Source organism: Bos grunniens, chromosome 2 (assembly GCF_055505025.1).
Source record: "Bos grunniens cultivar Pamir isolate PY7600 chromosome 2, Bosgru_T2T1.0, whole genome shotgun sequence".
Taxonomy (NCBI): Eukaryota; Metazoa; Chordata; class Mammalia; order Artiodactyla; family Bovidae; genus Bos; species Bos grunniens.
In genome coordinates, this window is record NC_141166.1 from 114,220,402 (window position 1) to 114,237,023 (window position 16,622).

At 40.6% G+C, this 16,622-nt stretch overlaps 1 pseudogene; it reads right to left on the minus strand.

Annotated features, from left to right (window-relative positions):
* Positions 1-14,222: 14,222 nt before the first annotated feature.
* On the minus strand, positions 14,223-14,892 carry LOC147378570 (acyl carrier protein, mitochondrial pseudogene; annotated as a pseudogene).
* Between the last annotated feature and the right edge of the window lie 1,730 nt (positions 14,893-16,622).

A 16,622-nucleotide genomic window follows, 5' to 3' on the forward strand; every position in this document is an offset into this window, starting at 1 on the left:
TGTGGGGCTACTAAGAATTTTAATATGCTAAAATAATAGATTTTGCATCTCAGAGAAAGGATTCAATAGATCACTTGTGTGCTGGTAAATGATCAATAACTGACTCAGGGATCAGATCAGGGAGTAAAAACTCTGATTTGGAGCATTTGCCAGTTTCCATGGTGGAAATAATCTGAAGAGCCATCCTAGCTCCAGATCTCCCCTGGGTATTTGCGGAGGCCTTTGTTATAGTTCAACAGACCCCTGACCCCAGTCCTTCTGCTGGGACTCTCCATGGGTGAGGGCATGGTGGCTCCACAATGAACTCACATGCAAATCTGCCTTGCAGACCTGACCTAAGATTTGTCCTTTTGCATGTGTATCATTAGTTTTGATTAAAGGAAACAATGTCCTGATTCATTATAGTATTTCTGCATAATTGGGTTAAGTGATTATACCAATGCCAAGATCTATGACCTATGGGCATAACATACAGTTTGGGTCCCCATGGTAGCCAGAATCCAGAATGACCATAAATGATTCTTACCTCCTGGTATTCACACCACTAAAAAAGGGCTTCTCTGTGTAACCAGTAGGATATTTTGCAAATGAATGTGTGACTTATGAATCTAGGTTATAAAAGCCACTGTGGCTTTTGCCTTGTCCTTTTTTGGATCACTCACTCTGGGGGAAGCCAGATACCATGTCATGCAGACTGTTGAGTAGCTCTGTGGAGGAGTCCACATGGTGAGAAACTTTGTAGCATCAATTTGCCAGGGTGAGAATTCACCGTCTCTGGAGCAGATCCTCCAGCTCTATCAAGCCTTTACTTATATGACTGCAGCCCAACTCCTAAACTTCTGAGCTGCAGAAACTATGCTAGAAAATAAATGTTTACTGTTGTTTTAAGCTGCTAAATTGGGAGGTAATTTGTTATGCTAACTTACAACTAACAGAGTACCTAATCTAAAGGAGCTTTATAATTAGCAAGGGAGAAAAGATAGCCATGAGTATATACAAATATGGGAAGCCAGTATGTGTATAATCATATACTGCCTGTTACAGGTTCTGAAAACTGGGTGGGGGGAAGTGAGGTTGTACAGTTGGAAAATAAGGAGTTCCACTTGAGAAGATTTCAAGAGGTCAATTTTGGAAGAAAAGGTTTGAAGAAAGCAGGACCAAATTTAGGGGTTTCACCTTTTTGGAGAGATCAAATTCCTGAGGAGTTGATTCAAATGTTCTTTGAAAAATGTGAAATTCATTTGAAAATCCAGAATATATATTTTGGGACTTCCTGGCAGTCCAGTGGTTAAGACTCTGCACTTCCAATGCAGGGGGCCCAGGTTTGATACCTGGTTGGAGAACTAAAATCCCACATGCTGTGTGGCAAGGCCAAATATATGTATATATATCTTTAGAACAACATACAAGTCAACCTGTTTTTTAAAAAGTAATTCAGTCTTATACAGTTTGTTCTTTGTTCTCTACCACCTTTTATGTTGGGTGAGAAATAACAGAGTATTTATTTATTAGGTTGACTTAAATTAAAAAGATTCAGTTCTTGGTGGGTTGGTTTCTATGCTGGAGAAATGGATATAAGCTGGATTAAAAGGAATGAGTTCTATTTAGTTGAAAGGAATAAACAAACAAAAGCCCTTCAATCAACCAGAGGAAATAAGTACTTTTTTCCAGTTTATTGTTTTACATTTAGCTTAGCTTTTTTTTTTCTTTTTCTTTTTTTAAAGGAAGTTTAAAACCATAGTGGAAGTCATGATGGCGTGGAAATTCTGGCTGGGAGATTATCTTGGTATCTTTTCATTTTGCTTGATTCTTATTCAAGATAGTTCAAATGGTATGGAAAGTTTGCTTAAATCAATGAAAAAATTAAAGCACATAAATTAACCAGCTGGAAGAAAAAGTACTATAAGTATAAAGTAAATGCATAAATATATTTGAAAAGATGCCCAGCCTCACAATAATTAAAAAATGCAAACTAAACTGCAAGGAGATGATATTTTTAAAAGCCTATCAGGTTGCTAAAGACTAAAAAGTTAGATAATGCTCAGTTAATGGGAGTAAGGGGAATTTCAGGCAAATCACAGGCCAGGGGTAGGAATGTAAATTGGTACAACCATTTTAGACAGCAATTTGAAAACACCTAGCAAAATGTGAAATGCATATACCCTTTGGCATACCAATTCCATTCCTAGAAATTTATCCCAGATGTGAATGTATAAGTACAAGCTCAAGGAAATTCACTGTGGCCTTGTTAGAAATAATGAGAAAATTAGATATAGCAATGTACACAATAGAGGGCAGGCTAAATAAATAATAACACATGGAATGCTTGCCTGTTTTGTGTTAGTACTATTTATTCTAAGAGCTCCTACATATGTGAAATCACGTGATCTCACAAGAACCCTGACACTCGGTTCCCTTCTTATGATGTCACAGCCACGTAAACACCACTCAGCCATCCAGAAGCCCAGGGGCAGGTCAGCTGTGCCGACACAAAGGCTACTCATGAAATAGAAGGGATAAAAGGGAATTTCAGAATGGGCTGTAGAGCACAATTTCATTTATGATTAAAAGAATAATCAAGTGTGTGTGTGCTCAGTCATGTCCAACTCTTTGTGGTCCCATGGACTGTAGCCTACCAGGTTCCTCTGCCCCTGGAATTTTCCAGGCAAGAATACTGGAGTAGGGTGCCATTTTCTCCTCCAGGGGATCTTCCAAATTCAGGGATTGAACCTTGCATCTCCTGTTTCTTGTGCATTGGCCGGTGGATTCTTTACCACTAGTGCCACACATATATAAAGTGTGTATATGTTTATATTTGTGCAGAAAATGTCTAGAAAGATAAACCAGAAAGAAACAAAGTGGATCCCCTAGGGAACTGGAAGTAGTGAAGCCAGAGAAGGGAGGAAAACCTTCCATTTTTAAATGAATATCTTCTTTACTTTTTTTAATGTACAATGCATGTGTATACTGTTTGCCTGGAGTCAGACAAACTGCAACGTTTGAGGGCACAGTTCCCAGGACTGCCCTTCCCATCTGATACCAACTGCATGTTTGGGGAGAGTGATTCCCAAAATCAGCCTCAAGTTTCATAATTCACTAGAAAGAAAATGAAAGTGTTAGTTGCTCAGTTGTGTCCAACACTTTGCAACCCCATGGACTGTAGCCCACCAGGCTCCTCTGTCCATGGGATTCTCCAGGCGAGAATACTGGAGTGGGTTGCCGTTTTCTCCTCCAGGTGATCTTCCTGACCCAGGGATCGAACCCAGGTCTCCCACATTGCAGGCAAGTTTTTTGCCATCTGAGTCACCAGGGAAGCTTCCAATCTGATAATGCACTGCTGCTGCTGCTAAGTCGCTTGAGTCGTGTCCGACTCGTGCGATCCCATAGACGGCAGCCCACCAGGCTCCCCTGTCCCTGGGATTCTCCAGGCAAGAACACTGGAGTGGGTTGCCATTGCCTTCTCCAATGCATGAAAGTGAAAAGTGAAAGTGAAGTCACTCAGTCGTGTCCGACTTTTAGCGACCCCATGGACTGCAGCCTACCAGACTCCTCTGTCCATGGGATTTTCAAGGCAAGAGTACTGGAGTGGGTTGCCATTGCCTTCTCCAGATAATGCACTAGAGGGGCTCTTATGTTCATAGCAATGGTTTACTTCAGGAAAAGGAGACAAATTAAAATCAAAGGAGGAGAGGCAGCGGGCAGAGTGTGGGAGGGTTCCAGATGTGCAGCTTCCCTTATCCTGTCCATGGAGTTAGGATGCCTTTCCCTGCAGGCATCTCCATGTACGTATGGAGTTCTGGCTACAGGGGAAGCTCACCTGAGCATCAGTGTCCAGAGTTTTCATTGGGGTTTCATTATGTAGGCATGAATGAGGGCCCATATGGTTGAACTCAGCCCATAGGTTGACGCTGTGTGACATAAGCCCCATCCTAAATTACCTGACTGGTCTTTCTGGAAACGCCAGTCCCATGCTGTATCCAGTGTGTCCATCCTGGGCCCTACTCAAAGACAGTCCTTTCAGATAGGACACAGATTAATCCCAGAAGCTGAGGACAAAGGGCAGACCTCTCTTTGGGTGAGACCAAATTCTTTACTGAACATTTCTATAATTAAAAACTGGAAATAACTATGTGGTTGGTTTTCCATATGTTTGTCTGTATGCAATATAGTTTCTAAGCTGTGTTTTCACGTAAGAGGACTGAGACTCACGGATCCTGTCGATTCTTCCTCTGTGCTTTCTTAGATTCTATATTTGTCTACTTGGCATCCACTGGGCTTCCCCGATGACCCAGTGGGTAAAGAAGCTGCCTGCAGTGCAGGAGACACAGGAGACATGGGTTCAATCCCTGGGTGAGGAAGATCCCCTGGAGGAAGGCATGGCAACCCACTCCAGTATTCTTGCCTCGAGAATCCCATGGTCTGAGGAGCCTGGCGGGCTATAGTCGAAAGGGTCAAAGAGTTGGACATGACTGAGCAACTAAACAAACATACATACTTGGCATCCATTTATCACAGGGCCAGATCAATGGCCACCATTGTTGACATCTTCCTGGAGAAAACAGTAGAGGTCTGGGCCACGTTTTCCCTTTGCTGCTTCTGTCTCCTGACCAAACCTGGTGCTTCCCTGTGAGGCCCTACATGGTATGGTGAGCTTTCTTCTCTTGGGAAAGGTAAGTAATCACAGTCCTCTTTCAGTGGTATTATGATTAGCCTCTCCATGTTGTCATTCAGTCACCTCCATAAATTAAAGTCCTGTGGATAAAATCAAGACAACTTGAAAACCCCTCCTCCATGGGCTTATGTTTCAAGTGGGTGATAGTCTTTACTAGTTGGCACAAGCCTGGCTCATACCTGATAGCTGGATTTAATGAACAAGTTTACAGTCATTGCTCCAGTGATGCAGAAGATAAATTATTCATCTTGCTTCATGTAATTAGCACTCTATGTGGAATTTGAAAATAAATTCCATAAATCACTTGTGGAAATGTGCCTTGGCCTACAAATTCTGCACCGACAGAGTTGACTGGAAGTGCTTATGTCCTAACTCAGTCACTGTTCTTTTTCTCAGTCTTCCCTCCCCTCCCCGCTCCTCCACCCTAATTCATTTAGTTAGCAAATAAGCTTGTACCTACCATCAGTAACCAAATCTGCCTTGACCAACAAAAAAGCTGAAACTTAGAATGAAGAGAAAGTGGTGCTTATTCCAGGAGGCCGAGGCCTGTTGCATGGTTTATTTTAGGCTCTGAGAAAATGTTACTTTATGACTGTTTTTGATTACTACAAAATGTCAGGGATTTCCTGGAGCTGGTTTTAACCCAAACACCTTAATTGTATTCTCAGGTAAAGATAAGAAAGAACAGAAAACCTGGTAAACTGAAGATGTACTTTTAGTAGTTAATTACAAATGACAATATTATCATCTTCCGTTTGACCCAGTAGTTATCAAACTGAGATTTGGCCACATTTCCAGGGATACAAGGTGTAAAGATATGATTGGAGAGGAGTTGGAAAGGAGAAAACTGTGATAAAAATATTAAATACAGAACAAATATAAGTTTCTAGTAGTAAAAGTGAATGAAGTGCTGAAGTTATGGACAAATAAAATTTAAAATGCCAAGCCATAAAGGATGAAGACTATTTGGGGTTTTTAATAAGACAGGTGAGCTTTCATAGCAACAATAATAAAAGAAAACCCCTAGTAACTGCCTTAGGCAATAGCAGAAGCTGTTTATGGTTGGTTTCCAATAATTCCCAAAGGCTGACTCAATTAAGAGTTCACATTCTGAACCAGAAAGGTTGAAAAACACTTTCATGAAGAAAACTCTAAAATGGCTATTTGAGAACACTGGCATTCTCTCTTCTATATTTAGTGTAGTTTCAGTTAATGAAAAATAATTTTATTTATATTATTCCACTTAGCCAAAGTACACTAGAAAATCAGAAGAATTAAAACACTTTGCTGTTATAATTCTCTTGGATCTTTAACTATATTTAACAAGCTACTAAGAAACCATGGTTTAACAGCCAACTAGAAGATGGGGAATTGTTTTTATTGAGTCAGGATAGAGAGTGCTATAGATGCTCTTGAGCAAAGAAAGTTCTGTGAAGTCAGGTGTATCCAGAGGCTTTTAGCTGCAAGTAACAGAATACTCAATTAGAAGCAGTTTAAACAATGAGAGCATTTGATTCTTATAAAAAACAAGAATCTGGAAGGAGGCTGACCCAGGATTGGTTAATAGTCATGGACCCTCCTTTGTCCATGTCTTTCTTGGCTTTCCTTTCCCACAATTCCAAACACAGTTCTTTACTAAATCTATTTTCAAATAACAAAGGAATGATGTACAGAGAAATTCACTCCAAGTCCCTCATAGCAGGAGGGAAAAGAGGGGAGCAATGTCTTGTCTTCCTCTTTACATCAGGGAGGAATTTCCCCCCAAAGTTCTGCCAAGCCCCCTCCCTAGACCTTTCTACACTTCACAGGTCAGACCTGGGTCATCTGCTTATCCCTGTCCTGGCAAAGGAGAAGAGAGATTACATGATGAATTTAAACCAGTAATAATGTACTTCCTGGAGCTGGAGACCCTTACACTCTGTTGAACAAAACTGAGATTTTTTTTTGCAAGGAAAAAGGGGTGTGAGAAGGTTATGGGTAAGTAATCAACAGTGTTTATGATATTTAAAGGCATTCGCAGGTGCAAGGTGAGACATTGGTTCCAGGGCTTTAGCTGGCCATCACTATTCAAGGCATGCATAAGAAAGGAAATCTATGTTTCATTTGCTACCCTGTTTAAATTGGGTAAAGACCTTAGTGAAACCAGACATCAGACATGCCTTCGGAGGAGTTAAGCCACAGGACAGGCTCATTGCTTGGAAATAAAACTTGGCCAAATCTAACACAATTCTTCATTACATCTATTTTCAAGTAAAAAAGGAATGATGTCCCAGAGGTCCCTGGAATTCAGCCCCAAATGATACAAATACAATAAGCCAAATGGCTGAAATCACTTAAAAAATTTGACCAAAGCAAATATGCTTGCTCTCACGCTGTGATCAGAAGGGCTGCAAACTGAAGGCTTTGTTCAAAGCAGAGAGAGCAGTGAATTCTAAAGATGAGGGTCTTCAGAGAGGGCCGAAAGATATTAGTAAACAGGCTTAGTTAATCCACTCAGGCAAGAGTCACAAGAGTCCGAGGGGTGCTCTCTGGTCTTCACTGTCATGAGATTTCAAAGGACTGAAATGAAAGACTATGAACTGTATACACACGCACACACCCATAACTCCATTTATATCGTTGATAGCAGCAGGCATGACTGCTATTCTCTACTGAGACTGAAACTTTTGCAAAGGGTAGTTACTCTAAACAGAAACTACTCAGATTGGGCAGGCCTCACGAGAGGAAGAACTAAGGAATCTTCCCACAAAAATAGAAAGATAAAACAAAGAGCTTCCTGAGAGACGACCTTAAATGCTGGTATTTCCTATTCCCTGGAAAAAGGTTACAAGAGCAGGCGCACAAGGGGAAGAAGATGCCCTCCCCAGGACTGACACTCAGCTGGTGCCCTGTCCCTGCTGAAACTGGAATCAGTTGACTCGAACCCCAAGCGCTCCTCCACCCCGCCACGACCCAATAGATAAAGGATTAATGAATGAAGGCTTACAGGAGTCTGTTGTAGCCAATGGAAACTTGGTTAAAAACAAAACAAATCAAAGGGGCAAGTTGAAGAGGGCTGTGGAAAAGCTTCTACTAACCCTTCAAACCTACTCTCTTCACACACCCTCTGTCATGGCTGTGATCCAAACATCACTGGAAAACAAACCACGTCTCTCCTCAGGCTCTCACTGTCTTCTCTTCTCTGCCAGTGTAAGAAGCATTCTTGTGTCTACCAAAGGCCAGTCCCTCCATCTGGGCTCCCCAGATCGAACCCACCCACCCCATACCCTCTTAAAACTACACCTCTATCCTCTTCTGTCTCTTTCCTCACCAGCCTTAAACTCTCATTCTATCCAGGAACATACCTATCAACACCCAGACATGCTCTAGTATTTCCCATCACACAAAACCAAAGAACCTACCAACCAACCAAAAAACCCTTATGCCTGAACATCTCCTTCCAGTCTCTACCCCATTTTTCTTGTTTCCTTTATGGAAAAACTTCTCAAAAGAGTAATCCCGACTTGCTTCAAATGAAACAGAGCTTGTCAACCAACATTTGCTTTCTGGAATTTGCTTCTCCTCGATGCTCCGTCCATACTCCCCCCCTCCCCCCCGCTTTTTTTTTTTTTTTTTAACCTCATTAGCTGCTTCTCTCCTTGAGCTCTGGCGAGGCTCATTCTTGGGCTCTTTCTCTTTCTAGCCTGGTGATCTATTCTAATCCTCAGGTTTTACATGCCATCCATATAGTGATGATTTTATTGATAAATTTTTGTATCTGCGCTTCAGACTTTCTTCTGAGCTTCAGACATAGGTAGTGGCCAGCTTCAGATCTAGCCATCTTGAACCTACATTTTAAAAACTATTTATTTGACTGCACTGGATCTTAGTCGTGGCCTGCAGGATCCTTAGTTATGGCATGTGAAATCTCCCCTCCTAGCTCAGTCAGTAAAAAGAATGCCTGCAATGCAGGAGACCTGGGTTTGATTCCCTGGGATGTTCCCTGGGTTGGGAACATCCGTTGGAGAAGGAAATGGCAACCCACTCCAGTATTCTTGCCTGGAGAATCCTATGGACAGAGGAGCCTGGTAGGCTACAGTCTATGGGGTTGCAAAGAGTCGGACAAGACTGAGCAATAAGCACACAGCACACACATGTGAACTCTACTTGTGGCATGTGGGATCTAGTTCCCTGACCAGGGACTGAACCCAGGCCCCCTGCATTGGAAGCACAGAGTCTTAACTACTGAACTGAAAGGGAAGTCCCTTGCACCTATGTTTAAAACATTTTAAAGTTGGGTTGTTTCTTATTGTTGAGTTTTAAGAGTTCTTTGTATTAATGTATTTTGGGTAGCAGTTCTTTACCAGATATATCTTCTGCAAGTATTTTCTCCCAGTCTGTGGCTTGTTTTTTCATTCTCTCGACAGTGTCTCTTACAGAGCATCATTTTTGAATTTGAATGCAGTCCAGCTCATTGATGTATTGCCATCTTCAGTGTTGTATCTAAAATATCGTCACCATACCTAAGGTGATGCAGATTTTCTCTCCTATGTTATCTTCTAGGATTTTTATAGTTTTGCATTTTACATTAAGGTCTGTAATCCACTTTGAGTTATTTTTTGTGACGGGGATAAAGTCTATGTCAGGATCCCTTTTTTTTGGTATGTGGATGTCAGTGGTTCCAACACCATTTGAAAGATTTGTTGAAAATCTTTGCTGTTGTTCCTTTTTCCTTTGTAAGTGGTCGGTTGACTGTATCTCATGTGGGTTTATTTCTGGGCTCTCTGTTTCATTAATCTATTTGTCTATTCTTTCACCAGTATCACCCTGTTTTGATTATTGTAGGTTTATAGTAAATCTTAAAGTTGGGCAGTATCACCTACATTCAAAAGATTCTCAATTTCCACCCTTACATACATCCCATACCGGCGCCTCTCACAGGTCTTTCCCATCTCAGTAAGTGGCACCATCACGCATCTACTTGCTCAGGATAAAAACCTAGGAATCATTCTCAATTCTTCACTTCCCACCTCTCATCCATTCCATCAATGTGTCTTGTGAATTCTTCCAATAAGCAGATCAAATCAAGCTGCAGCTTTCCATTTCTTCTTAGTTCAAGTCAAGAGTCAATCTCACTGGTACCTTCTATAACTGATCTCTCCTGTGTCCTGCTCTAAAGTCAGTGAGCCCCCTCACCCTCTTTTCTTAAAAAAAAAAAAGCAGGAATAAGGATTTATCATATACTTTTTTACATTCAGCCTTAAATGAAAACACAGCCAGTCTAAGCACAGTGGGTTTCTATGCGCTCTGTTGAAATCAGTTGGAGATAAAGAGTTCAGGCTAAATTCCTGAGGAGGAAGGGTAAAGCCCAAGACCTTCACTGTCCACTAGAGCAGCCACTAAGGCACATGTGGCTGCTGGGCACTGGAAATGCGTCCAGTTTAAGCTGAAGTGTTGTAGGTATAAAATACACTCCAAATTTTGAAAACTTAGTATGAAAAAAATTGAAAGTGACTTACAATTTTTAGGTTGATTAGATATTAAAATGATAAAACTGGATATATTGGGTTATACAAAATACTATATCAAAATGCACTGTTTATTTAAAAATGTGGCAGTTGGAAAAATCTAAGTCACATACATGGCTCACAGTATTCTTCTCCTGGTCAGTAACACATGCTGGGTGCCACTCTCTAACCTCCGACATTCCCCTTTCCTACCCCAGGATCTCTTTGGGAATGATGGCAGATGGGTCAAGATTCTAGGTGACTTTTGAAAATATAAACCAGATTGTAGATCTGTATAGTTTAAAACTCTTTAATCTAAGAGCCAATCTGACTTTTATCTAAGTCAGAATAAGATGTCAGAACTTTCTCATGCGTGGAAGGTCCTGCATAAGCAAGAACCTTTTACTCACTACACTTCAGCCACTCCGGCCTCTGTTTCTCCCAACTCCAGGTCCTTTCCTGCCTCCCAACCTCTGAATTTGCTCCTATTCTGCCTGGGATGCTCGTGCCCTGCTTGTTTTGACGGCTGCATACTTTTCCTTCTCCTCGTCTTGGCTTAAAGGAATAAATGAAAGTTCTCAGATATGATGTAATTCTAGATGCATTTTTATTCATCCACTGCCTTTAAAACATTAATTCAGTTATTTGGGTGAAAACTGCCTAACAACTGTAATCCCAGTTATGTAAAACCATACGTAGATGTTGCAAAGTGTCGGACATGACTTAGCAACTGAACAACATGATATGCAGATGTATACATATATGTAAGTACAATGATAACTTTGCAAGAATACATACTAAACAGTTAACCAAAGGTTACCTCTGTGACCATACTATATATATCACTCTGCCACTTACTTTTTCACAAAGCAAAATGAATAAAAAATCTTTCTATGCTGCTCATATAGATTACTTTATTCTTTTTAATGGCTGAAGGTATTCTTTTCTATGGATGTTTTAGAATTCATTTCAGCATTTTCCTATATGGATGAATATTTAAATTGTTTCCAATTGTTTTTGCTGTTACAATGGAATCTTATTACAGCTGATATAGATTTCAATTCTTTGGACCACAGAAAATAATTTACCTTCTCATCTATAAGAATGAGTCTTTTATCATAGTTTCTGAGATACATCCCATTCAACTGTGACTGTGTCCATCTTAAGCATTAACAATTTTTTTGTCTATAGTTTATATACTGGTATCATTACTAACCAACATCTTTAAAAATTTATAAAGTTTATAAGTACTGTACAAAGACTCAACATTGCCAGTAACTCTTTGGGTATAAGGGCTGTACCAAGCAATCATTTAATGGAGGGGGGAATTTCTTTTCTTTCTAAAAGTGAGGTATAACTTAGATATAGTACTCAAGTCTTGACTGTACAGCTGGATGAAAATTTATATATGTGCTGAGTGGCACGTAGGACCTAGTTCCCTAACCAGGGATGGAAACGTGCTCTCTGAAGTGAAAGTGCTGAGTCTTCATCACTGGACGACCAGGGGAAGTCCCAAGTAGGATACTTTTCAAGTTGTTTTTTCTCCAAATTTCCACAGTCTTCACTTCTTTAGGATGAATACTCCTTTATGATTCTCATGGTAATAATAATTTGAAGGAGAGAGGATAAGGTGAAGAAACAGAGGCACCACAAGGGTCTGTTGCATATTCTATTATCTCTATGCATCCCCAGTCGTTTATTTATTTTTAGAAAATGCTCATGGATATCCTAGGTGGATTAATGGGAAAATCGCGGACTGCTGAAACCTTTGGTGTTTGTGTGATTCAGGCCAGCAGAATTTCCATTCTACCCCTCCGCCCCAAACTTGTTACTATTCATTAAGGCCAAACTGGGTCATTCAATGCAAATAATGCTCTACTGTACTGGTTTAAAAATTACAATTTTTTTTGGACAAATAATGAGCTGTGTTACTTGGTTAAGGGATTTAACTTTCCTGTGTCTTTATAAAAAGAGTAATAATGAGAGAGCAACAGGCCGTGGGCAGATCGTCAGTGACCTCAACCGCCAGCTGGAGATGTCTGGGTCTCCTTAGCCTTTCTTTTCCCCTTGCTGTCCAAAACCCCCTATGGTAGTTCAGTTTACATTGTGTTGAATGGGATTCTGTGGCTATTCTGAAAATGTAATAACCAATTTCTGTGTGAAAATTTCAACTTCCAAATATAGAATTTATAATCTTTGCGACAGTTTATTATTTTATGACTTGTAATTATGGTAAGCATTATTTAATCTTTCTGCTCCTCATTTACTTCTTATTTATAGGATAGGTAAGTTAAGCAAGATGTTCTGAAATAACATTTTCAGCCTCGGAATTCCATGATTTAGATGAGGTCCTGGCATGCTATTAGCAAAATATCCACATTCATCACTCAATGCAACTATTTCCTCTTTCAGAATATTCTTTAGCAACAATAAAGAATTAATATTTCTTCTACAGGACAGGTATTTAAGAAATACACGCTCTATAGTCTTCTTGTGTGTGGTTCATAAGGCCTATTTAAGAGTGGTTACACTTTGGGGTGATGTTAAAGGTAAGGAGAAGGCAATGGCACCCTACTCCAATACTCATGCCTGGAGAATCCCATGGATGGAGGAGCCTGCTAGGCTGCAGTCCATGGGGTCGCTGAGGGTCAGACACAACTGAGTGACTTCACTTTCACGCATTGGAGAAGGAAATGGCAACCCACTCCAGTGTTCTTGCCGGGAGAATCCCAGGGACGGGGGAGCTTGGTGGGCTGCCGTCTATGGGGTCGCACAGAGTCGGACACGACTGAGGCAACTTGGCAGCAGCAGTAAAGGTAACTATATGGTATTTACATTGATTGTGTGGTTATTATGTATCTGGAACTCTCTTTAGTCCTTTTACACTAGGCCAGTTAACCTATGATCTTCATTATACATGTGAAGAATGGAAGAGAGGAGGAGTAATTTACAGAAGGCAACGCTGAAGCAGTAACAGTGGTGCCTGATCCAGATTGGATTCGAAGCTCTTTCCACCCAATAAATCTGTGCTCATAACACAGAACAGAAGGTATAAATTTCAAAGAAGGTATAACGGAGACAAGACCAGGCAATGTCTATATGTGCCTAGGTAAAAAGCCAGCTGCTACAAAAGAAATATGGTAGCTCGAATACAGTAGCTTAAAGAACAGTAGTTTATTTCTCCTTCACGTACCAGTCCCAAGGGAAGCAGTCAGGGCCTGTGTGCTCTGCTCACCAGGGTCCTTCAGAGATGCAGGTTCCTGCCATACCTCTGCTCTGCTGTCCACTAAGGTGCTGTCTTTGTTTGCATGATTAACAGTGGGTTTTCTGGGAGGAAAGGAGCTCCTGAGGGGAGCGGTTTCCAAGGTCTTAAGGCATTCATTCACATTCCTCTGACAAGAACTTAGTCACATGACCCCCACCTAGCTGCAGAGTCTGCCTGATAGTCTGTCTGCAGCTGAGTGCCCAGCCATTCTCTATTTAAACTATAAAGAAAGAATGCCCTGTGGTAGACAACTAGCATACCCTCCTGTAAAGTCATTTTCTCACGATAAAATCCACACAGGATGGATGAGATAACCTGCAAATAACCTTCCTCAAACAGTTTATACTTATGATCTAGAGAGTAAAGTTTTATAAAACAATACCAACAGGACTAGGAACATGTGATTGAAAATTAAATGAAGATTTGTTCTACTCCTTATACTCTTAAGGCAACCAAGATGGTTTATTTCACCAGAAAAAAATGGCAATTTGCATGCAGACCAGAAGGACCAAAGAAATTGAACATATCATATTTATCCCTCTTTTCCACCCTCCTGAGGCAAGAGACCGCACTGGATGGGCCCCATGGGCCCTCCCTGCAGGCCACAGACACAGGCCCCTGATGACAGGTTCTTCCTTCTTGGTTGCTTGCCAAAGCATGAAAGCAACTCTACTATCTGTGTAAGAAAGCAGATACAGAATGCTCCCCTGGAGTGGTATCAAAATAGGCTTTGAGCCAAGCCCAAAGTGAAGTTATGAAGGTGATATGATAAAAATGAAATGAAAATGCTATCAGGAACTTTTTTTTTGGTTTTACAGATTTATTTTCAAAGGGCAAAAACACTTAAGACAATTTAAATACAAGTCTAAACAGAATTACTCTCAAAGTCAGCAATGATGCAGAAATGTGTTCTCACTGCCAGACACTCGCCAGCATCTTCTGAGCCTTCTCTCAGTGAGGAAAAGGGGTCTGATATTTTATTCACATACATCTTTCTTATCTGCAATGTAATCTACAATTTCTTGTGGGCACATTAACTTCTCCGCATCTATATCAGGAATTTCAAACCCAAATTCATCCTCCATGGCCATGATAATCTCCACTTGGTCCAAACTGTCTAAGCCCAGGTCTTTCATAAAATGGGAATTTACTGAAAGCTTTTCTGGGTCAATCTTGTCATAGTTTCAAGACGTAAAGAACACGGTCCTTGATTCCCTCCAATGTCAAAGGTGGTGCGTCGCTATACTGGCGGCACAGCTGTGTAACTGTGCCTGGAACCTGCGCGAGCACCAAGGCCGGCAGCGGAGCCCCAGGCCTCGTCCGGGTCTCCGCGGCAAAGAGGGTAGTGCTGAGCGGCCGGGCCACGGCTAGCGTGGGGAGCCTGGGCAGTGGCGCGAAGGCCGTGGGAACACAGGTGCCCTGCGCACACAGGCACAAAGGACACGAGTCGCCATGGCTACGCTGACCCGGGATCTCGGGAACTTTTTAAAATCAAATTTCTCTTACCAAAAAATCTGATTAAGACGGATCTATAGATAAGTGAAAAAAAATTCACTTATAATCCTACAAATACATTAACTATCACCAATATTAAAAGGGGGAAAACATGAAGATACAGGTATATACCCAGTTATCTACATGCAAAAGTTCTTGGAATTCTCAACTTTTGTAGAAAATAAAAATTTGTACACACATACAGAATACTGTAGGACTTCTAACCAAATTAAACTTATCTCCAGCATTTAATTTCAGCCCTAATGAAGGCAGTTACCTCAAAACGAACTTGTCTCTTATTAAAACTTCTATTCTGCAATGTGCAATTACCACATTAGAAGTTAAGAGAAAGTAAAATTACACAATCTTTAAGCCTTTTAAATGAAATTCCAAACTTCTTTAAGACATCTATGCAATTTATTTTGGAGAGGACTCAAAAGCAAGAGATTGGATTTCTTCTTATATTGGTGAAATCCCAAACAATCCACAAATCTCTACATTTCTCCAATTCAGAAGTATAACAGGAATTTTCACTGCAAACTTGGTCAACTGCACCTGTACCCGAGTTTCATTTATGTTTTACTTAATCCTTAAAACAAAAAAAATTTTGTTCACTTAATTTTATTATTTCCCTGCTGCAGTTCTGATTTTTATGTTAGCAAAAGAATATCAGTATCTGATTCTCATAAAGAACATACTCAACTAAAGAGCTTCTAAACTGTATTCATTACTCAATCAAATCCTCCTTAAGCACCCTTTCCTCTTTATAGCAAGTGAAAGAAGTGAAAGTGTTGGTCGCTCAGTTGTGTCTGACTCTTTGTGACCCCACCAGGGGTCCTCTGTTCTCTGTAGCCCACCAGGCTCCTCTGTCCATGAATTCTCCAGGCAAGAATACTGGACTGGGTTGCCACTCCCTTCTCCGGGGGATCTTTCTGATGGAGGGATGGAACCCAGGTCTCCTGTATTGCAGGCAGATTCTTTACCATCTGAGCCACCAGGGAAGCCCTCTTTATAGCAAATTGCCCTTAAAATCACTTCTTGCTTTTTGTGCTACATTAAGTAACTTTCAATGTTAAGTTTATGTGTGTTTTTACCTTTAATGTAACAAAATAACACAGTAGAGGCAAGAGCTGGCCTAGTTGGGGGTCTGCACTTAACTGAAATGATCCTCTGATCACAGAGGAGCACAAAAGGGCCATGGGTGGGGACAAGGGCAGCCTTGCAGGAGTGTTAACTGGGAGAGGAAGGGAGGGTTCAGGGAGGAACGCTACGACTGTCACCATAAGAGAAGAAGGCTAAGTGGCAAACGATCTCCAGATAACTACTTAACCATATTTTTCTTTCAGAATTTTCTGCTACAATTTTATAAAGTGCTTAACTTGCATATGCTAAAGTTTCAACTCATCTTAAAATATGTTAATAGCAAGTATTTTAAAAGTTTTATAATTTTCAAGATCTAATCTTTTTAGTAACTAATTTTTATACTCACTACTGAATCAAAACAAAATTATAACTCATCAGATATGAATGGGTTAGTTTTCACAACGATTTCATCACAATAATTTCAAAGGAATGATTAAAAATGAACATTCTCTCCAATATGGTCAGAACAACAACAACAACAAGAAATCCTTTAATTTTTGAGGTAGAATTTTCCCCCAGCACTGTTTTCTTTCTGGTCATAGTCACCTAGGATATATCTTTT